Here is a 24224-nt window from a genome sequence, read left to right as displayed (position 1 = left end):
AGTGGTTAATGTGTGGAATGCACTGTCTGAGAGTGTGGTGGAGGCAGGTTTAATTGAAACATTTCAAAGGGAATGAGACAGTTTTATGAAAAGGAACTAATGGAGCTGCGGGCTGACAGGTCCCGGATGCTGATGGATTCATCCTCGGGCTTTCAAAGAGAAGCAAATGAGGGAGGAACTGCGCAGAATCTGTCCTCCTGTCCCGCCCCCTTTTCCTATTGGTCCGGAGTTGCAGTCAATCAACTGGATATTGTGAGCTCAGAGGTTAAGTCCCGGGTGCGCAGGCGCATCACTGTTCGAAGGCGCCGGAGAGACGCTTGTGAGTCGCTTCTGCAGTCGGTAAGTGGCGGCTGGTGGGCGGGGAGGCTTCAGAAACACCCGGTGTCGGCCTCAACACCCCCAATAACAAACTCCCGGTCCTGTGTTTGCACCGAGCGGGCGGCAGCTGCGGGAAACTGAGCTCAGTTATAAAGGGGCCTGGGGGAGGGGAGGGTGGGAGGAACCATTTGGGACACAGCACAGGGCAGGAGGTCCCCCCTCCCCAACTCCCTGGTTCCACAAAGACTCCCCTTGGACTGGGCCACACCTGGGCAGGGCTGGCTCAAGGTGCAGGAAGCTGATAGGCTGAGCTGTGGACTGGGAGGAGTGGGGGGTTTCTCTCTTTCCCTTCTGACAACCTGGAAATTTTCAGGATGTTAGAACTGATAGTATAGATCAGGAGTGTCCAGTCTTTTTGCATGAGGGGCTACATTCAAAATGTTGTCCTGCATAGGGGGCCAGAGGTGAGCAACGTTCAGAAAGGTAAAGGTGTTAGAAATTTATTTGACTGTTCATCAAAATAACAAAAATGTGCATTTTTGTGAATAAGCTTTAAATGAGGAAACTAATGTATTAACTTACTTTCCCAACATTACGTTGAACACTGATTTAGTGAGTAACCTGGCATGGTTTTTGCTTGCAGTCGTAGACATTGTCTACCTGCACACTTGATGTAGCGATGCAGAGAATTCCATATAGATTCCATTTGTGAGGAGAGATGTTGATCTCACACTCTCCCTGTCTCCTGCTCTCTCTATTTATTTTATTTAGAGATACAGCACTGAAACAGGCCCTTTGGCCCACCGAGTCTGTGCCGACCAACAACCACCCATTTATACTAACCCTGTAGTAACCCCATATTCCCTACCACCTACCTACACGAGGGGCAATTTACAATGGCCAACTTACCAATCAACCTGCAAATCTTTGGCTGTGGGAGGAAACCGGAGCACCCAGCGAAACGCCACGCGGTCACAGGGAGAACTTGCAAACTGCGCACAGGCAGTACCCAGAATCGCTCTCTCCCCCGCTCTCTCGCTCTCTCCCCCGCTCTCTCGCTCTCTCCCCCGCTCTCTCGCTCTCTCCCCCGCTCTCTCGCTCTCTCCCCCGCTCTCTCGCTCTCTCCCCCGCTCTCTCGCTCTCTCCCCCGCGCTCTCGCTCTCTCCCCCGCTCTCTCCCCCGCTCTCTCCCCCGCTCTCTCCCCCGCTCTCTCCCCCGCTCTCTCCCCCGCTCTCTCCCCCGCTCTCTCCCCCGCTCTCTCCCCCACTCTCTCACACTCCCCCCGCCCCCTCCCCCGCCCTCTCCCCCGCTCTCTCTGTCTCTCTGCCTGCCTCTGTCGGCCTCTGTCTCTCTGCTCCGCTCCCGGGGCCCGGTCATCCCGGCAGCCTGCTCCCGGGGCCCGGTCACCACGGCAGCCTGCTCACGGGGCCCGGTCACCACGGCAGCCTGCTCCCGGGGCCCGGTCACCTCGGCGCCCTGCTCCTGGGGCCCGGTCACCATGGCAGCCTGCTCCCGGGGCACGGTTACCACTGCATCTTGCTGCTGGGCCTGCACCTCATCAGACGGTGATGATGAGCCTGAGGCCCAGGCCGAGTCTGTACGCAGGCAGAGCCAGTGCTTGGCCTGGGTCCTGAGCTCACGGCCGGGAAGGCTGCACTGGATATGGAGTTTGGGCGGGAAGCGCCGGCAGAGAAGCAGCTCAGCCCGGGCGCCGCCATCTTAGTAAAGGAGCCAAAATATCAGGTACTGAAGCTTGTCTGTCATCTTGGTAAAGGAGGACATGTGCAGTGAGGCGTCTCCGCCATGTTGGTAAAGGAGCTGTAATCATTGTCAGTCACTGAATGTTTTGGCAGGTCCGATGGATACCATTGGCAGGCTGGATTCTGGCCCATGGGCTGGATGTTCTGGAGTGTCGAACTCGGAGATGTAGATTAGATTAGATTAGATTAGAGATACAGCACTGAAACAGGCCCTTCGGTCCACCGAGTCTGTGCCGACCATCAACCACCCATTTATACTAATCCTACACGAATCCCATATTCCTACCAAACATCCCCACCTGTCCCTATATTCCCCTACCACCTACCTATACTAGTGACAATTTATAATGGCCAATTTACCTATCAAACTGCAAGTCTTTTGGCTTGTGGGAGGAAACCGGAGCACCCGGAGGAAACCCACGCGGTCACAGGGAGAACTTGCAAACTCCACACAGGCAGTACCCGGAATCGAACCCGGGTCCCTGGAGCTGTGAGGCTGCGGTGCTAACCACTGCGCCACTGTGCCGCCCGTAGAGTAAAGGTTAGAGCCAGACCTTTCAGGAGTGAAGTTAGGAAACATTTCTACACACAAAAGGTGGTACAAATTTGAAACTCTTCCACAAACAGCAGTTGATGCGAGATCAATGTTCATGTTAAATCTGACATTGATAGATCTTTGTTAACCAAAGGTATTAATGGAAATGGGACAAAGTCGGGTATATAGAGTTAGATCACAGATCAGCCATGATCTCATTGCCTGGTGGAACAGGCTCGAGGGTCTAAATGGCCAACTCCTAGAATCATAGAAACTTACAGCACAGAAGGAGGCCATTCAACCCTTTGTGCTTGTGCTGGTCCTTTGAAAGAGCAGTTGTGTTTTGTCCCACACACCCACTTGGTGTTTGTAAGCCTGTCAGTCCCTCATTCTCAAATACCTGTCAACTCCCTTTTAAAATGACTGATAGAATCAGGTTCAACCACCTTTTTCAGGTGGAGCGTTCCAGATCCCGACAACTCTCTGTTACAGAAACTGCGGAACTCAATGTTGAGTCCGGAAGGTTGTCAAGTCCTGTTCCTCGAGCTCCCATTGGAACAGGGCAGGAAGCCGAGGACAGAGAGATCAGAGTGGGAGTGGGACGGAGAATTAAAATGGGAAGTGACTGGAAACTCAGGAACATGCTTGCAGACTGAATGGAGATGGTTCTCAAAGTGATCACCCTATCTGTGTTTGCTCTTCCCAATGTAGAACAGATCTCATTGTGAGCAGTGAATATAATATACAAAATTGCCAAAAGTACAAGTAAATCACTGTTTGGTTTCATCCCACAAAACCCTGCGAATAGCCCAAAGGGATTTGAAGAGTAAAAGTTACAAAGTTACAAAGACAAGAGTGGTCCTAAAGGAAGAGTGCTAAATTGGGGGAAGGCCAACTATACCAAAATTCGGCAGGAGCTGGGGAATGTAGATTGGGAGCAGCTGTTTGAAGGTAAATCCACTTTTGATATGTGGGAGGCTTTTAAAGAGAGGTTGATTAGCGTGCAGGAGAGACATGTTCCTGTGAAAATGAGGGGTCGAAATGGCAAGATTAGGGAACCATGGATGATAGGTGAAATTGTGAGACTAGCTAAGAGGAAAAAGGAAGCACACATAAGGTCTAGACGGCTGAAGAAAGATGAAGCTTTGAAAGAATATCGGGATTGTAGGCGCAATCTGAAATGAGGAATTGAGAGGGCTAAAAGGGGTCATGAAATATCTTTAGCAAACAGGGTAAAGGAAAATCCCAAAGCCTTTTATTCATATATAAGGAGCAAGAGGGTAACTAGAGAAAGGATTGGCCCACTCAAGGACAAAGGAGGAAAGTTATGCGTGGAGTCAGAGAAAATGGGTGAGATTCTAAACGAGTACTTTGCATCGGTATTCACCGAGGAGAGGGACATGACGGATGTTGAGGTTAGGGACAGATGTTTGATTACTCTAGGTCAAGTCGGCATAAGGAGGGAGGAAGTGTTGGGTATTCTAAAAGGCATTAAGGTGTCCAAGTCCCCAGGTCCGGATGGGATCTATCCCAGGTTACTGTGGGAAGCGAGAGAGGAAATAGTTGGGGCCTTAACAGATATATTTGCAACATCCTTAAACACGGGTGAGGTCCCGGAGGACTGGAGAATTGCTAATGTTGTCCCCTTGTTTAAGAAGGGTAGCAGGGAAAATCCAGGTAATTATCGACTGGTGAGCTTGACGTCAGTGGTAGGGAAGCTGCTGGAGAAGATACTGAGGGATTTGTGGTTTTGTGCAGGGAAGGTCATGTCTTACCAACTTAATAGAATTCTTTGAGGAAGTGACAAAGTTGATTGATGAGGGAAGGGCTGTAGATGTCATATACATGGACTTCAGTAAGGCGTTTGATAAGGTTCCCCATGGTAGGCTGATGGAGAAAGTGAAGGCGCATGGGGTCCAAGGTGTACTAGCTAGATGGATAAAGAACTGGCTGGGCAACAGGAGACAGAGAGTAGCAGTGAAAGGGAGTTCCTAAAAATGGAGACGTGTGACCAGTGGTGTTCCACAGGGATCCGTGCTGGGACCACTGTTGTTTGTGATATACATAAATGATTTGGAGGAAAGTATAGGTGGTCTGATTAGCAAGTTTGCAGACGACACTAAGATTGGTGGAGCAGCAGATACTGAAGGGGACTGTCAGAGAATACAGCAGAATATAGATAGACTGGAGAGTTGGGCAGAGAAATGGCAGATGGAGTTCAATCAGGGCAAATGCGAGGTGTTGCATTTTGGAAGATCCAATTCAAGAGTGAACTACACAGTGAATGGAAAAGTCCTGGGGAAAATTGATGTACAGAGAGATTTGGGTGTTCAGGTCCATTGTTCCCTGAAGGTGGCAACGCAGGTCAATAGAGTGGTCAAGAAGGCAGACGGCATGCTTTCCTTCATCGGACGGGGTATTGGGTACAAGAGTTGGCAGGTCATGTTACAGTTGTATAGGACTTTGGTTCGGCCACATTTGGAATACTGCGTGCAGTTCTGGTCGCCACATTACCAAAAGGATGTGGATGCTTTGGAGAGGGTGCAGAGGAGGTTCACCAGGATGTTGCCTGGCATGGAGGGTGCTAGCTATGAAGAGAGGTTGAGTAGATGAGGATTATTTTCATTAGAAAGACGGAGGTTGAGGGGGGACCTGATTGAGGTGGACAAAATCATGAGAGGTATAGACAGGGTGGATAGCAAGAAGCTTTTTCCCAGACTGGGGGATTCTATTACAAGGGGACACGAGTTCAAAGTGAAAGGGGGGATATGCGTGGAAAGTTCTTTACGCAGAGGGTGGTGGGTGCCTGGAACGCATTACCAGCGGAGGTGGTAGATGCGGGCACGATAGCGTCTTTTAAGATGTATCTAGACAGATACATGAATGGGCTGGAAGTCAAGAGATACAGACCCTTAGAAAATAGGCGACAGGTTGAGATAGAGGATTTGGATCGGCGTAGGCTTGGAGGGCCGAAGGGCCTGTCCCTATGCTGTAATTTTCTTTGTTCTTTGTTCAAACCAATTGCTGGAATATTAAACTCCACCCCAGCTATAAAGAATATTAACACAGCAGATATAAACCCCACTGTCAGAATGAATATGGTTCAGTCCTGGATGTGATTAACAGCAGCAATAATTACAGAATGCAACAGCTAGAGTCACTTGTGAACTCACTGGTGTCTCAGCATTTTGGATATCGATTAAATTCCTTCCCACAGATGGAGCAGGTGAACGGCCTCTCGTTATATTATTATAATATAATACTATCTTTAATATCATCTAATAAGATATTCTTTCTTACAGTTCAGTGGGATGTAAACAGTGACCCCAGCACCTTCAGGAGGGATGGTGTGAAAGCCCCTGTGTGCAGAGTGAGCATCAAATCAATGTGTGTAAATCCTCTCCTAATACCCTGTAAAAGGAGGTAATAAAAGTCATCACTGTCAGTACAGGATAGAAATTCAGAACAGACAATTCGAGATGCTATGGAACATTTTATTCCTCTCTTGTTTCCCCAAAGCTGTAAATCGCAGTCCCACACACTCTTCCTCCTCCCTGTGCTGAAATACAAACCCATGACACCATCTGCACCATTTCTTTCCTCCTCTGCCAGTTTTCTCCCTCCCTCTACTGTGGCTGGGTTCAGTTCTCCAGCCCCTGTGTGCAGAGTGAGCATAAAATTAATGAGTCAATGATTTTCTCTCCTGGTCACCGGGACCCTGAAGCCCCGCCCACTCTCTGTTCTGGTCCCACAAATTACCAGATTCATTCAGCTCAATTTCACAACTTGTCTTTGTGTTTTTGTGGGTTCTCTCTCACTCCCTTTTTCCTGTTGTAACTTCATGTTACAGGGTATTAGAAAGGGAGGATTTGCGGACAGGAAAATCAAACCACCTCAAGATGTGACAGTCACTCGATTCATCAGGATCTGAATATCATCGGCCTTTGATCATGGAAGCAAAAAGTGTGGAGAAACCGTACACGTGTTCTGTGTGTGGACGAGGCTTCAGCCGATCAGCTGGCCTGTCGGTACACAAGTGTAGTAACGCTGGGGAAAAGCTGTGGAAATGTGGGGACCGTGAGAAAGAATTAAATTACACGTCTGAGCTGGAAACTCATCGACACAGTCAAACTGAGGAGAGGCCGTTCATCTGCACTGAGTGTGGGAAGGGATTTACTCAGTCATCCTCCCTACTCGCACACCAACGAGTTCACACTGGGGAGAGGCCGTTCACCTGCACTGAGTGTGGGAAGGGATTCACTCAGTCATCCTCCCGACTCGTACACCAACGAGTTCACACTGGGGAGAGGCCATTCACCTGCACTGAGTGTGGGAAGGGATTCACTCAGTCATCCTCCCTACTTGCACACCAGCGAATTCACACTGGGGAGAGGCCATTCACCTGCACTGAGTGTGGGAAGGGATACATTAATTTATGCGCCCTACTCGCACACCAACGAGTTCACACTGGGGAGAGGCCATTCACCTGCACTGAGTGTGGGAAGGGATTCACTCAGTTATCCTCCCTACACGCACACCAACGAGTTCACACTGGGGAGAGGCCGTTCACCTGCTCTGAGTGTGGGAAGAGATTCTCTCAGTCATGGAACCTGTTGACACACCAGCGAATTCACACTGGGGAGAGGCCATTCACCTGCTCTCATTGTGGGAAGTGATTCACTCCTACATCCAAGCTGGTGAAACACAAGCGAGTTCACACTGGTGAGAGGCCATTCACCTGCTCTGAGTGTGGGAAGGGATTTGCTGATTCAACTACTCGGCTGATACCCCAGCGAGTTCACACTGGGGAGCGGCCATTCACCTGCTCCGTATGTGGGAAGAGATTTACTCAGTCATCCCACCTGGTGTCGCACCAGTTCATTCACATTGGGGAGAGGTCATACATCTGCTCCGTGTGCAGGAAGGGATTCACTCGGCCATCCTATCTGCTGAGACACCAGCGAGTTCACAGATAATTACAGGGGTTGGATTCTGCTGTTGCTGCTGTTAATCATATCCAGACTGAACCATGTTCATTCTGACAGTTGGGGTTTATTTCTGATGTCAGTTGCTCCTCTTGGACTGAGCGTCTGGCCCACAGCGTCTCTCATTCATGTGTGAATAGACCATGATGTCTTCAAACCTCATTTTCAATTTAAATCCACTCAGTAAATGTACTGAACAAAAGATGAACAATAAACAGATCACAGGCCAATCCTGTAACTCTATATTGACAGGAGAAAGTCTGTTCTTTAGCTCAAGAATGAGGCTGTTTAAGCTCTGTGTGTTTCTAAGCACTCGTAGACTGGAGCTGTTGGATAGACAGGCTGTTCACAACTGTTAACATTCCAGATAGTGAAGGAATTACTCTTCAAGTAAGCTCACCAATTTATAAGCTCAGACTCCGGTCCCTGCTGTAATTAATACTCAGCATCCATTAGTGTTGATTTACAGTCAATCACTGAATCGTCTGGTTAATCTTTGTTACTTGTTTTGTGAAATACTCTCCCTATTAGTGCTGAACTGCTGGATAACTCTGATTACATTTTAAATGTGTTTATACATGTTTATAAAGTGTCTGTGTGTCCAGATTTAACTAAGTTGTGGTTTGTAACCAATAAATGATGTTTCGGTCATGACTTGTCATCTGGTATCTTGGTGATTTGTCAAGAAAGATTTCATTCACTCACTCAGCAGCTCGAGAGGAACCAGACTGAGGTTTAATGAACATAAGAAATAGGAGCTGGAGGAGGCCATTCGGCCCTTCGAACCTGCTCTGCCATTCACCCAGATCATGGCTGATCTTCTCAACTCCACCTTCCCGCACTATCCCCATATCCCTTAATTCCCTCAGTACCCCAAAATCTATCAATCTCTGTCTTAAATATACTCAATGACTGAGCATCCACTGCTCCCTGGGGAAGAGAATTCCAAAGATTCACAACCCTTTCAGTGAAGAAATTTCTCTTCATTTCAGTCCTAAATGTCTTATCCCTTATCCTGAGACAGTGACCTGGTGTTCTCGATTGCCCAGACAGGGGAAATATTTTCTCAGCATCGACCCTGCCAAGTCCCTTAAGGATTGATGTTTCAGTCAGATCACATCTCCTTCTAAACCCCAGGGAATATGGGCCTAATCTACGCAATCTCTCCTCATAGGAGGAGATGGAGCAGAGTGGGGGTGCTGTACAATAGTGGTTCTGTTACTGAACTAGTAATCCAGAGGCCTGGACTAATGATGCTGAGACATGAATTCAAATCCCACCACTGCAATTAAAAAGCGAGGATCAATATTGGTGACCATGAAACTACGGATTGTCCTAAAAATCCACCTAAAAATCCAAAATTCAGGGAAGGAAATCTGCTGTCCTTACCCGATCTGGTCTGACTCCAGACCCACAGAAATGTGGTTGACTCTGAACTACACGATGAAATGGCTGAGCGAGACACTCAGTTATATTCAAGGAAGTAGCTCACCACCACCTTCTCAGGGGCAATTAGGGATAGGCAATAAATGCTGGCCATTTCAGTGACACCCACAGACCATGAATAAATACAACAATCCCAGGAACCAGACTAGTGAACCTTCATTGCATTCCCTCAATGGTGGTATGTCATTCCTTAGCAAGGAGACCAAAATTGCACACACTGCTCCAGGTGGGGCCTCACCAATGTCCTGTATAATTGTAGTAAGACTTCTTTACTCTTCTACCCCAATCCATTTGTAACGAAAGCTAACATACTATTTGCTTTCCTAATTACTCGCTTTCCCTCGATGTTAGCTTCCTGTGATTCATATACAAGGACACTGTTACATGTGCTTTGCTTTTAACAAAGGGAAAAACTTGGAGTTCTGTGTTTTGCAAGACTGAGAAAATTGAATGCTGAACTGAGTGGGGCACAGTCTCCAAGGCAACTTGTTTCCAAGCAACAACAGCAAGGAAAATGATAGGTCACGTGACATTGTTAAGAGTTCAATTTCACTTTGCTTTGTGAAAGATCAGTGCTGGGCAGGCAGGAGGCAGAACAAACTGGCTGGGACTTGTGTTTTTTGGCAGACTCGAAAAAGACCTCTCCCTGAAAAGAAGGCATCTCTTGGAGAACAAAATTCCACATTTGAGTTGTGTCTGTGTTCTGCCTGGAGAGGAAAAGACCCAGAGAAAGCGGAGTTGCTGCTGTCTGTGGAGAAAGGCTCCTTTGCTGAGAGGAAGCCCTGCATTGTTAAAGGTAGCAAATTCCTATTGCTTCTGAAAAATCTCTGCCTCAAGAGTGATTCCTGTTACTCGTGCTTTTTGGGAGATCCTGAAATCTCAAGAAAGCTACTATTGCTGGACTGCTACTTTAAAATTTAAGTAGACCTGTTGCTGCACCTTTTGCTGAAAGATCTGTGTGACGCCTACTGGAGACGAATTGCCTTGACCGTCTCCTCATCACAGACTGCTCAACAAACTTGCCTGGAGAGACTTTGAGTGGCTTCTGACTTTTCAACTCTGGGCCACCTCACCAATTTCGAAATATCCTACCAGACCACCAACAATTTTATTATTCCGAAGAAACAGTTGAACACCAAAAACTATTTCTCCCCAGTTAACTGATTTTTGAATATATGTGTGTGTGCATGAGGCTTGGGAAGAATAAGAAGTTTTTTATATATATATATGCATTGATTCATCCCATTATTGTTTAAGATTTAGTTTATTAATAAATAGTTAATTTTGTTGTTTGAAGAAATCTGGTTTTGTGTGCTTTATTCTGGGGGATAAATAAAGTGTTTAATTTGGCTAATTTCTAGTAGATGGGAAACTTTACTAATACGCTGTGACCTGTGAAGCAGTGGGACTGAATTAACAGTGCATTACTCCCACCTTGGTCGTAACAACACCCAGGTCCCTCTGAATGCAAACATTTCTCAGTTTCTCAACATACATTTTAAAAATTGTTTTTTTTAACATTTTTCTTATCAAAGTGGATAACTTCACATTTCACTGTATTGTAATCCATTTACCATGTTCTTACCCACTCACCCACCCAACCTGTCTGTATCTCTCTGAAGCCTCTTTCTGTCTTCCTCATTTCTTGCTTTCCCACCTAACTTTGTATCATCAGCAAACCTGCATACATTACACTCAATCCCTTCATCTGAGCCATTTCTATAGATTGTAAATAGCTGAAGCCCAAGTTACTTTCCCCTACGAGTTACAGCTTGCCAACTTGAAAATGACCCATTTATTCCTGCTGTCTGCTTTCTGTCCATTAACCAATCTCAATCCATGCTAATATATTAACTCAATCCCATGAGTCCTAACTGTGTAATAACCTCTGGTGTGGCACCTTATCAAATGCTTCTTGCTTCTTCAAAATCCAAATAAACTACTGCTTCCACCTTATTCACCTTACTAGTTACATCCTCAAGAAACTACAAGATTTGTTAAACGTGATTTCTCTTTCACAAGTCCATGTTGTCTCTGCTTAATCATATTATGATTTTCTCAGTGTCCTGTTACCATTTCCCCGAATAATACATTCTAACATTTTGCCGACAACTGATGTGAGGCTAATTGGTTGATAGTTCCCCATTTTCTCTCTTTCTGCTTTCTTGAATAGCAAGGTTATGTTTGCTACCTTTCAATCCTTGGGAACTGCAATAGAATCTATGGAATTCTGGAAGATCAAAACCAATGCATCCACTATTTCTGCAGCTACCTCTTTTAAAACCTGATGATGAAGGTTGTCAGATCCGGGGGATTTGTTGCCACTTAGTCCCTTTAATTTTTCCATTCCTATTTCTTTACTTATATTGATTTCTTTCAGTTCCTCATTCTCACGAGACACTTGGTTTCCTATTTCTGGAATGTTTTTGTGTTTTCCACCATGAAGACAGATACAAATCATTTGTTTAATGTCTCTGCCGTTTCCCTATTCCCCATTTTAATTTCAACTGTCTCTCTCCAAAGGGCCCACATTTCCTTTCTCTAATCTCTTCCTATTTCTATAGGTATAGAAACATTTACAATCTGTTTTTATGTCTCTTGTTAATCTGCACTCAGATTTTTTTTTCCTTATTAATTTCTTGATCCTGCTTTGCTGAATTCTAAAATCCATCCAATCCTCAGGCATACCACTTTTTTGGGGATCATTATAAGTCTCTTCCTTCAATCTAATATTACCTCTAACTCCTCTTGTTCTTCATGGTTGGACCACTTTTTCTATGGGATTTCTGTGACTTAACGGATTGTACATTTGTTACAAATTATGTATTAATTCTTAAAATGCAAGCCATTGCTTATCAACCATCATATCTTTTGATGTAGTGTCCCAATCTACTTTAGCCAACTCGCCCCTCATCCTGCGAAGTTTGCTTTGTTTAGACGTAAGACCCCAGTATTGTCCCAAACTAAATTACTTTAAAACTCAATATAAAATTTGACCATATAATGGTTACACTTCCCTCGAGGCCTCTTTACTACAAGGTTATTAATGAACCCTTTCTCAACTCATTATTTCATGAAAGTGATGTACTTGAGTCTGAATTCAGCCTTATGTCATCTCCCAGTGGACTTATACTGTCCTGTTAGTGCTGGGTCAGGCCTTGTCCAGCTCAAACAGCCCAGATAACAGGAGATAACGAGCCTTATTTCACTCCTCAGGGTAGTTTGTTTCTTGAGGTTCAGATTATGATTAAAATAACAACACACACTGTGTCCACCCATCGTTCTCCCAGACGCACCGTCACCTCACAGTCAGGATCATGTGTCTATGAAGGGGAGGTGTTGTCCTGTCCAGGCCACCCTGAAAACCCTTGCTCCATAATGGTCAGGAGTAGACGGTCTCGGTATTATGAGAGGAGCCTCAGGGAATCAGTCCCAGTGATCTTGTAAAACAGAGGAACACATGAGTGGTAGGAGGCCATTCAGCCCCTCGAGCCTGTTCCTCTATTCAGTTATATCATGACTGATCCATATCACAACTACCTTTACCCGTGTTGATTACATTTCCCTGTAACCTTACCCAATAAAAATATGTCACTCTCAAGTTTTGACATTTTCCTTTTCTCCCCATCCATAGCAGCTTTTTGGGGGAACAGTGTTCCAGATTTCACTATCCTTTGTGTGAAGAAGTGCTCCCTGTCAGCACCCCTGAATGGCCCAGCTCTTATTTTAATGTTGTGCCATCTTATTCTGCATTCCACCAACAGAGGAAATCATTTTTCTTTATCGACCCTCTTAAAACCTATAATCTTCTTTATTACATGAATTACATCACCCCTTAATCTTCATACACAATGAAATACAAGCCCAGTCTATATGACCTGTCCTCACAATTTAACCCTTTTAGTCCTGATATCATTCTGGTGAATGTGCAGTGTACCTCCTGCACAGCTGATATATCCTTCCTGAGATGTGCTGCCCAGAACTGAACACCTCACACGTTTTGTCTTTCATCACACCATTAACATACCGTTTGCCTTTGTTCCATGACCTTCTGGTCAGTTATTCTCTGTGACCTTGTCCAGAAAAACACATCTTTTGTTATCTCTTGCCTCATCCCCCGTTTTACTAGCTTAAAACCTTTTACATTTCTAACATTTGTCAGTTCTGATGAAAGGTCAGTGACCTGAAACATTAACTCTGCTTCTCTCTCCACAGAAGCTGCCAGACCTGCTGAGTATTTCCAGCATTTCTTGTTTTTATTTCAGATTTCCAGCATCTGCAGTATTTTGCTTTTATTTACCTCACTTCAGATGATGTGTAACCAGAGTTGCATATAACTGCAGCATTACTTTCACCCTTCAGATAAAGGCAAACAAACCATGAGACATTTTAATTCACTTTTCTCCCAGTCCAGTAGTTTTTAGTGATTTCTGTGCATGAAACCCAAAATCTCTCTGTCCCTTCACAGTTCCTAACTTTTCATCATTTAGAAAATATTCTGATTCATCTTCCTTAGATCTAAGTTACCAGAATGGTTCCAGGGAGGGAGATTTTAGTTGCAAGGTGAGGTTGTAAAAGCTGGGGTTGTTCTTTTTCACACAAAGGAGATTGAGGGGAGATTTAATCGAAGTGTAAAAGATTATGACAGGCATGGATAAGTTAGACAAGGAAAACTGTTCCCATTAACTAATGGTACAAGGATTAGTGGACACAGATTGAAAGTTTTGGGCCAGAGATGCAGAGGGAATATAAGGAAGCACTTTTTTACACAGTGGGTAGTAAATGATCTGGAACTCGCTGCCCATGAGGGTGGTGGAAGCAGGGACAATCACTGATTTCAAGAGTCAATTGGATGGTCACTTGAAGGAAATAAACTTGCAGGGCTACAGGGGTCAAGCAGGGGAGTAGGACTGACTGGATTACTGTGTGGAGAACTGTCTGGGACTTGATGGGCTGAATGGTCTCCTCCATTCCATACATGACTCTAATGTTAATGACCTCACACTTCCCCACATTGACCTCCTGCTGTCACTGTTTTCTCCACTCACTAAATCTATCAATGTCTCTTTGTAATGTTTTGTTCCCTTCCAGAATACTCAATATGTCACCTAACTCAGTATGTGGGTTGATTAAGGAAAGCCAGCACGGATTTGTTAAGGGAAAATCATGTTCAGCTAACTTGCTGGAGTTTTTGAAGACATCACAGAGAGGGTTGATGAGGACAATAATAATAATAATTTCAAAGAAGGGTCACTGACCTGAAATGTTAACCCTGCTTCTCTTTCCACAGATGCTGCCAGACCTGCTGAGTATTTCCAGCATTTCTTGTTTTTATTTCAGATTTCCAGCATTTGCAGTATTTTGCTTTTATTATATTGATGAGGACAATGCTGTTGATGTGGGGTACATGGACTTTCAAAAGGCATTTGATACAGTACCGCACAATTTATATGTATTTATATCTGTGTATTTCCATCACTTTCTGTTTTTATTTCACCTTCCAGAAGATCTGATTTGCAAAAAAGTAAATCCTGGGACAGTGAGTTTAAAAGGTCTCCTGAAGGAATCATCAGCTTCTTCGCACTGTGACATTGAATGTGCAGAACACGAATCCTGGGCTGAGTGGGTACGGGGACAGTGAACAGAAGAGGGATGGGGAATCACCAATGTTTGTGTTTTTACAATGAGGCATAAACAGATGGTGAGACAGAGAGAGAAATGGAGAGTGAGAAAGAGATTGAAATGACAGGTTAAACGCAGAGGGAGAGAGACAGGCTCTGGGGCTCTCCAGTGTTTAGTGACTGCCCAGCTGTATAGAAAACCATCCTCCCACCCCCTTCTCACACACTTCCCAAAGACCTGATGTGTAAAGATAAATCCTGGGACAATGATAAGGAATTAGCACCTTAATGGCAGTTTTAAAGAGAGTTTAGCTGCTTCTGGACAGACTGGGGCCTGGTCATGTCACTGTCCCTCTGTTGATTAGCTGAAAGATGCAGTGAATGTTCTCAACAATAACCTTGTAGGAATAAGTTCACAGATCATCAAAAAGCAGCTCCCTGGAATGTCTCTGTTAAAAACAGCCCTGGTACCTAAATTAATATGACAATGGGCAAGATCTCAGCACCTAATAGTCCCTCTCACATTTTACATCTGTTCCCACTTTACATTCTCTGGGTTTATTGTGGGGGATGTGTAAATGATGCAGAGATTGTCAATGTTAGTGAGTGACAGAGAAAAGGAGCCCTGGGCTATTGATGTGTCTTTTATTTTAAAAAGTCTTTGCTTTGTTCTCAACAATATTTCATTTCTCTCTCCAGGAGACGTTAGCAGCTGTAACATGTCAATGCAGAGAGTGTGTGTGTTTTGACACAAGGAATCCTTGGACAAGAGCTTCCTCCAGAGCGGAATAATAATAATAAATAAATAAGATTCTCTGTGTTGCTCATTCTTACCTAAAGAAAAAAGTCTTGTGTTTTTAGGGGGTTTGAGATATTTTTACAACAAGGTGGAGGCGGAGAGGGCCTCAGAAACACAAAGGTTGAGAACCGCTATTCCAGAGCACCCGATGTAACCTGTATATTGACACCCTCTCTATCTCTTCCTGCAACTTTATCACTGCACCTCCCTGGCTCTCAGCCTCTCCACATCTTTCAAGGCTGGAAACAAAGACAAAAACACCTCACGTCCCGCTCAGAGAACTCCTCTATGCTGATGATGCTATACTATTCGCTCACACAGAACCTGAGCTACAAAGCCTCATGGACTGTCTTTCCCATGCCTGTAATTTGTTCTCCTTGACTAGAAGCATGAAGAAAACCATGGTCATGATACAAGCTGTTGAAACTCCAGCCTTGATCACACAAATAACACCTAACTGGAAGTGATGAGCAAATTCTGCTACCTTGGTTCCACAGTGAGAAATAAATTGTCTCGTGATTGCAGAGCTCGACACACACAGAGGGAAAGAAACTACCACTTTTGGCCAACTTGTGAAAGGTGCATGGTATAACATCATGCTGACCATTAGGACCAAGCTAATAGTTTATAAGGTCTGTGATCTCAACACCTTGCTGTATGGCTATGAAACATGTGTGATTGACAGCTATCAGGAAAAGTAGCTCAATAATTTCCATCTTTGCTGTCTGTGGCCCATTATGGGTATATCCTGGCAGCACAAAATCACAAATGTGGCAGTCCTCTCAAAGGCAGAGCTCCCAAGTGTGTTGGCACTAATCAAACAGAGGTGGCTTTGGTGGATCAGACAAGTCCACAAGATAGAGGATGGTTGCAAACCCAAGGACCAAGGTAGCTGGGGCCAGACAACCAGTGGGCACCCAAGGCTCCGCTTCAAGGTTGCTTGCAAGCTTGACCTGAAGGCCCGAAATGTCGACTATCGCACTTGGGAGTCACTAGCTGACGAAGGAGGGAAATAGCAACAACTCACAGCATCACTTGACAGCTTCATGTGCAGCACTTGTGGCAGAGCCCGCGTCTCAACGATTGGCTTTTACAGCCATCAGCAAAGGTGAACCAAGAGAAGATCCCCTCTCCCCCCCAAATGGCTTGTTTGCTGCATGTCGATCATCTTTCGTAGATGAAAGGATGACAATCCACTGTTCCCCTCGCTGTCTCCTTTCTCTCTCTCCCACTTCTCTCATTTAGAGAGAAAGGTAGGGAGAAAGAGAGAGACACACAGAGAGAAATCCACAACCAGAAACTCAACGAATGACCTCCTTCTATGCTGTAAATGACTCCTTGACTCTAAAATGAGTTAAAATGGCTGTTTCACATTGCATTTAAACATCAAAATACATCTCACTGCCTAAAACACAAGCATTATTCAAGAATTATAACAAACATTGTGAAAGCAGTCCCAATGCTGTGAAATTAATCCATTAATTAATGTGTAAAGTGTGGCCATTGTTGAAAAGTCCAAAACGCTCAAGGCATTGTGTGCACAGCAAGATCCCACAAGCAGAAATGTGATGATAGTTAGATAATTGGGAACCACTCCTTCCCCATTCTCTTCCACTTATAATAACAACAAATCACATCGCTGTCTGTCGCATTTTTATTATTTATCAAAAGTTTAAACAGAAAAAAGGAGAGAAGGCTGGGGAGAAATAGAGAGAGTAGGCTGGTGAGAGACAGAAATAGGTCTGTACACCAGTGCAATGCAGAAAACACTTCAAAACTTGTGCACAGCAAGATCCCACAAACAGCAATGCGATCATAGCCAGATAAATCTGTTTTAGGTGGGAGTTTATTAATATACAATGCAGGAACATTGTTAGATCGGAGTCCAGGGTTCCCTCTCTCAGTTTCACAGACAATCTCTCAGCAACATCCAAATCACGATGATAAATCAGATGCTTGAAAGATTGATATCGTCACTCCTTCTGACCTTTTGTGTCCATCTCTCTCTCTGTCTCTTTATCTCTGTGTCTCTTACCTTTTTCTGTTCCTGTCTCTCCCTAACTCTGTTCTCCTAAATTACTATCCAGGTTACATCCTTGTCTCTCCTTTTCATGCTCTATCACACTCTCTCTTTCCATAGCTCTGCCTCCTTCTCTCTATCCTGAATGAAATCATAATTGAAATTTGCTACAAAATATTTCTGTCTTAGCGTTTAGAGTCATCGAGTCAGAGTTATACAGCACAGAAACAGGCCCTTTGGTCCATCGTGTTTGTGCCAGTCATCAAGGACCTAGCTATTCTAATCCCCTTTTCCAGTACTTGGCCCGTGGCCTTGTATACTATGGCATTTCAAGTGCTCATCTAAATACATCTGAAATGTTGTGAGGGTTCTGACCTCTACCAATCCTTCAGACAGTGTGTTCCAGATTCCAACCACTCTCTGGGTGATTTTCTTTTCCCTCAATACCCCTCTAAACCTCCTGCCCCTTACATTAAATCTATGTCCCCTGGTTATTGACACCTCCGCTAAGGGAAAAAGTCTCTTCCTATCTACCCAATCAATGCTCCTCATAATTTTATATACCTCAATCATGTCCGCCCTCAGTCTTCTTTGCTCTAAGGAAAACAACCCTAGCCTATACAGTCTCTCATCATAGCTGAAATGCTCCAGCCCAGGCAACATCCTGGTGAATCTCCTCTATGCCCCCTCCAGTGCAATCATATCCTTCCGATACTGTGGCGACCAGAACTGTACACAGTACTCCAGCTGTGTCCTAACTAGCGTTTTGTACAGCTCCATCATAACCTCCGTGCTCTAATATTCTATACGTCAGCTAATAAAGGCAATGACCCCATCTGCCTTCCTAACCATCTTATCTACCTGTGCTGCTGCCTTCAGTGATCTATGGACAAGTACACCAAGGTCTCTCTGACCCTCTGTACTTCCTAGGGTCCTACCATCCATTGTATATTCCCTTGCAATGTTAGTCCTCCCAAAATGCATCACCTCACACTTCTCAGGATTAAATTCTATTTGCCACAGCTGTGCTTATCTTACCAGCCCATCTGTATCATCCAGCAATCTAAAGCTTTCCTCCTCACTATTTACGACATCACTAATTTTTGTGTCATCTGCAAATGTACTGATCATACCTCCTTTATTCACATCTAAATCATTAATGTACACTAAAAACAGCAAGGGTCCCAGCACCGATCCCTGTGGTACACCACTGCACACAGGATCCAATTGCAAAAGCAACTGTCGACCATCACCCTCTGCCTTCATCCATGAAGCCAATTTTGGATCCAATTTGCCAAATTGCTTGGGATCCCATGGGCTCTTACCTTTTTGACCAATCTCCCGTGCAGGACCTTGTCAAAAACCTTACTGAAGAGCGTGTAGACTACATCAGTTGCTTTACCCTCATCTACACACCAAGTCACCTCCTCGAAACATTCAATCAACTTTGTTAGACATGATCTCCACCTGACAAAGCCATGCTGACTCTTCTTAATTAATCCATGTCTCTCCAAGTGGAGATTAAGCCTATCACTCAGAATTTTTTCCAATCGTTTCCCTACCACTGATGTTAGACTCACTGGCCTGTAATTACCTGGTTTATCTCTGCTACCCTTCTTGAATAAGGGCAATTTGGTAAATTGGATCCACAATTGGCTTAGTGGCAGGAGGCAGAGGATGAGGCTTGACAGTTGTTTTTGCGATTGGAAGCCTGTGACCAGTGCTGCACTGCAAGGATCTGTTGGGACCCTTGCTGTTTGCAGTGTATGTTCATGATTTAGATGTGAATATAGGAGGTACGATCAGTACATTCACAGATGACACGAAAATTGGTGATGTCGTAAATAGTGAGGATGAAAGCTTTAGATTACAGGATGATATAGCTGGGCTGGTAAGATGGACAGAGCAGTGGCAAATGGAATTTAATCCTGAGAAATGTGAGGTGATGCATTTTGGGAAGTCTAGCAAAGCAGGTTATTATACAATGGATGGTAGGACCCTAGGAAGTACAGAGAGTCACAGCGACATTGGTGTACTTGTCCATAGATCACTGAAGGCAGCAGCACAGGTAGATAAGGTGGTTAGGAAGGCATATGGGATACTTGTATCAATTAGCCGAGGCATAGAATATAAATTCAGGGAGGTTATGTTGGAACTGTATAAAATGCTAGTTAGGACACAGCTGGAGTACTGTGTACAGTTCTGGTCACCACACTACAGGAAAGATGTGACTGCACTGGAGAGGGTGCAGAGGAGATTCGCCAGGATGTTGCCTGGGCTGGAGCATTTCAGCTCTGAAGAGAGACTGGATAGGCTAGGGTTGTTTTCCTTAGAGCAGCGAAGTCTGAGGGGGGACATGATTGAGGTATATAAAATTATGAGGAGCATCGATCGGGTAGGCAGGAAGAAACTTTTTTTTCCCTTCGTTGAGGTCTCAATAACTAGGTGGCATAGATTTAAGGTAAGGGGCAGGAGGTTTAGAGGGGATTTGAGGAAAATAATTCTCAATCAAAGTGTGGTTGGAATCTGGAACACACAGCCTGAAGGGATGGTAGAGGCAGGAACCCTCACAACATTTCAGAAGTATTTAGATGAGCACTTGAAACACCATAGCATACAAGGCTACGGGCCAAGTGCTGGAAAATGGGAATAGAATAGTTAGGTCCTTGACGGCCAGCATGGACAAGATGGGCCAAAGGGCCTGTGTCTGTGCTGTATAACTCTATAACTCTATGACTCTAAGAGAAAAGCAGGGATGTAATGCTGGAACTGTATAAAATGCTGTTTAGGCCACTGTTGGCGTGTTGTGTACATTTCTGGTCACCACATTACAGAAAGGACATTTTTGTTCTGGAGAGAATACAGAGGAGATTTACAAGAATGCTGCCAGGGCTCGAAAGTTGCAGCAATGAGGAAATATTGAATAGGCTAGCATTGTTTTCCTTAAAACAGAGGAGGCTGAGGGGTGACTTAATTGAGGTGTACAAAATTATGAGGGGCCCAGATAGAGTAAACAGGAAGGACCTGTCTCCCTTAGTGGAGAGGTCAATTACCAGGGGTCACAGAGTTAAAGTGATTGGTAGAAGGATTAGAGGGGACATGAGGAAAGGTTTTTTCACCCAGAGGGTGGTGGGAGTCTGGAATTCACTGCCAGGATGGGTGCTGGAGGCAGAAACACTCAATTCTTTTGAAATGCACCTGGACATGCACCTGAAATGCTGTAACCTGCAAGGCTACAGGCCAGGTGCTGGAAGGGGGATTAGATTGCGCAGCTAGTTTTTTCAGCCACCATGGACATGACAGGCTGAATGGCCTCCTCTGTGCCATAATTCTTCTACGGTTTTAAATCACATTAGCGAACCATAAGGGTTTTTCCAGCAAACGATGATAATTTCAAGCCACCTTCACTGAGCAGAGTTAAAATAAGCTGGATTTGCATTAGTTAATGAAATCCAAAATGCAGCAGTGGCTGCCTTGGTGGGATTGAAATCTCAGCCCCTGAGTACAAGCCATGGCCTGTGGATTATAAATGCAATGACAACACAACAGCATCATGAACCCAAAGGAACCACAAAAAGTATCGCTGGTCAAAGCATTGGCCTGCATGGGGATTAAATCCACAACCTTGGTGTGATGAGCACCACACGCCAAGCAGCTGAACTAACAGGCTCCAATGTGGATAGTCCGTGTTAATGTTAATATTTCAGGTCTGTGACCTTTCATTCGAACTCTTGCTCTCTCAACAGATGCTGATGTTTTGATTTGAGATTTCCAACATGTACAGAACATTGCTGTTATTTCTATGTTCAAATGGCTTTGACAAAGTCTATTCATCCACAAACCCTGGATTACCAATTCAACAACCCAACCACTCGGCCTGCAGTTTGAATGAATTGTGCTTGGAAATTCATCTCACTTCCATCTTCCAAAGCGAAGACCTCGATTCATAGGATAATCCTGAAGAAAAGCACCTTTTAATCAGCCATCAATTATTTAACAGCCAAAGCCACTGTCAAGTGATCGTGTGGCCGAGCAGTCTGAGGTGCTGGATTTAAGGTTCCAGTCTTTGTGTGGGTTTGGATTTCACTGCTGCCACAGTCTGTGTTCAGGCTTTGTTTGGACAGTGTTCTGATGGTTCTTAGTGAATGAGTCCAAATCATCCATGTGTCCAGTTTCATTATCTTGTTTCCTGTGCTGATATTTCAAAGCATGACTAGTGCTCACAAACTCTGTGGGCCTGCAAGTGCAGTTTTATATTTACACTTGTCTTTTAATAAAGCTTCAATGTTAAGACCTTCTACGAGAACATTTTAAAAAGCCTCAATAGCTGTCAATGCTATTAGCAGCTCTGCAATTCTTTCAGATAACTCAACTTTAGAAAAGTCTCAATCCCCGCCATTGTCCCCACAGTGACTGACAAATTAGTTGATTGTCTCTCTACACTGCTGTCAATGTGACATAAATTCCAACTGATGTCTCTTGAAATTGATTTTCACATGGATTTGTTCTTCTAGCGTGCTATATATTTTCTTAGGCTCTTTCTGATCATCTTCTGATAAGCCTGAGGTATGTAGTTTATGAAGACCTTCGATTCCAATAGCTATCTGAATTTGAACTGCTAGTTTATCTGGTTCTGGTGCAGCCAAATCAAGGAACCATAGCTTTATCATATGTTTGAAAAGTTTAAATTTGGGAAGAGGATTGTGGATTTCAAATTCATACGTGGAAATTTAACTGACATCTTGCTGACATTTCTGGGATTTTCCATGATTTCCTAGGTAGGAAGAAACTTTCCAATTTTCATTCACTGGAAGGTTTCAATGTGTTACAGATCTAGCTGCCTGCAGTACTTTTACTTACCATCACCTGTTTCTGAACTCTATGGCACTGAGGGTCTGTGGCTCTGTTGCTCCCCTTCACACAGTTTTTCAGGCACTGTCCACAAAGTGGTGTTTTGGCGTGAACAGCACCATGATGTCTCAAATAGCTGTAATGGCTCTGATGGTTTTTTTCAGCATTTTATTTTAAGCCTGCCTTTGAATCGCTCAGCACTGGCCTTTTCCAGTCTTTTTCAAGCCTGCTTTTGAATTAACTTACACTGGCCTGAACGAAGTCAACTGATCACACCCCCTTTGACACTGAACCAGTGTCCCCTCAGTACAGTTACTCACTGTTCCCAATGGAGTACTGCCTGCTGATAGTGTTTCACCTCTTAGAGCTCTGTTGACAGCTTCTGCTCCCCTTGCAGAATGCTGCTGTAGTCCCAAACTCAATCTGATACTCTCCCAATGTGCCTTCAAAACTCAAAATCTTCGACAAATCATTCACTGTGACCATATTGTGTTTCCTCTATCCTTCAATCGCAACCACACCAATCAGACAGATCGGACTGTTAAACTATATTGTGAGTTCTTTATTTAAGATTGCAGCAGTAGGTGTGGAAAGAGATGCAGTGGTTTTTGTCGAGGTTCATCCCAAGCAGCTCTGTAACACAGGAGTCTGTGCTCTACGGGCTGTTCCCAGGGATGCACACCGAGACAAACATCAACTGCTGCTGGAGGACTATCAATTCAGTGAAAGACGCCCTTTGGTCTACCCGAAACTTGCCGGTCTTCCAGCGCAAAGAGTTGTCCACCACCGAATGTTGCAGACTGGCACATTCCAAGGTCCAGGACGACGTGCTGAAGAATGCATTAAAGCTTGGGGCAGCCGCAGCAAAGGCTCAATGGGGAAAGACCACAGTGTAAGGACCCCCACCAAGCTGAACTGAGGGGCTGGATCCATGGGAAACCCCTCGAACTGTATCGTTGATATTTTCATTTGCTGTCAATGTAAAACTGTAATTGGCATGACAATAGTGAAAGGGAAGGGTTGTGAAGAAATTCATGATAGTATCGAAGGAAACTGATCTCCCTTGCAATGTTTGTATTTTTTGGTGCTGTTTGAAATTGTTTGGCAATGTAATTTTTGCAGATTTTTATGAATAAAGTATATTTTGGAAATTAAAAAAAAGATTGCAGCAGTATACAAATATTGCTGGAGAGCTCTTACTAGTGTGTCTTGCTTGGTCAATAAAACACATTCCAACTATTGTGTCACGTGTCAGACAACATCCTACCCTCCCTGATGATGGATACAAATTATGGACAAACCCACTCAAAGACACACGACAACAACAGCCACCATCAGTGATCTGGAGACATGCACTCCAAGGTCCCTCTGTTTCTCTACATGTCTTCCATTTATTTGTATTCTCTTGCCTTGTTAGCCTTTGCCAAATACATCACCTCACAGCTATCCGGTTTGAATTCCAATTGCCACTATTCTGCACATGTCACTCGCCCATTGATATCTTTTTGCAGTCTACAGCTTTCTCTACATTATCACCCATAAAGCCAAGCCTCCTTCGACAGCATCTTTCAAACCCGTGACCTCTACCATCTTGAAGGACAAGGGCAACAGATGCATGGGAACACCACCACCTACAAGTTCCCCTCCAAACCACACCCCATCCTGACATGGAACAATATCACCGTTCTTTCACTGTCACTTCATCACAATCCTAGAACTCCCTCCCTAACAACACTGTGGGTGTACCTACACCACATGGACTGCAGAGTTCAAGAAGGTGTCTCACCACCAACTTCTCAAGAGCAATTATTGATGGGCCAGTGATGCTAACATCCAGGAACCAACAGAAAAGGGAACATCTGAGAACGTAAATTCTCCTGGGTGACAAT

The 24224-nt window shown here is 44.5% G+C and overlaps 1 pseudogene; it reads left to right on the top strand.

The window, feature by feature from the left end:
• The first annotated feature begins 437 nt into the window (after positions 1-437).
• On the top strand, positions 438-8227 carry LOC137362242 (zinc finger protein 235-like; annotated as a pseudogene).
• The last annotated feature ends 15997 nt before the right edge of the window (positions 8228-24224 follow it).

The sequence above is a fragment of the Heterodontus francisci genome, unplaced genomic scaffold (genome assembly GCF_036365525.1).
Source record: "Heterodontus francisci isolate sHetFra1 unplaced genomic scaffold, sHetFra1.hap1 HAP1_SCAFFOLD_526, whole genome shotgun sequence".
Taxonomy (NCBI): Eukaryota; Metazoa; Chordata; class Chondrichthyes; order Heterodontiformes; family Heterodontidae; genus Heterodontus; species Heterodontus francisci.
This window is presented reverse-complemented; position numbering and strand designations above follow the sequence as displayed.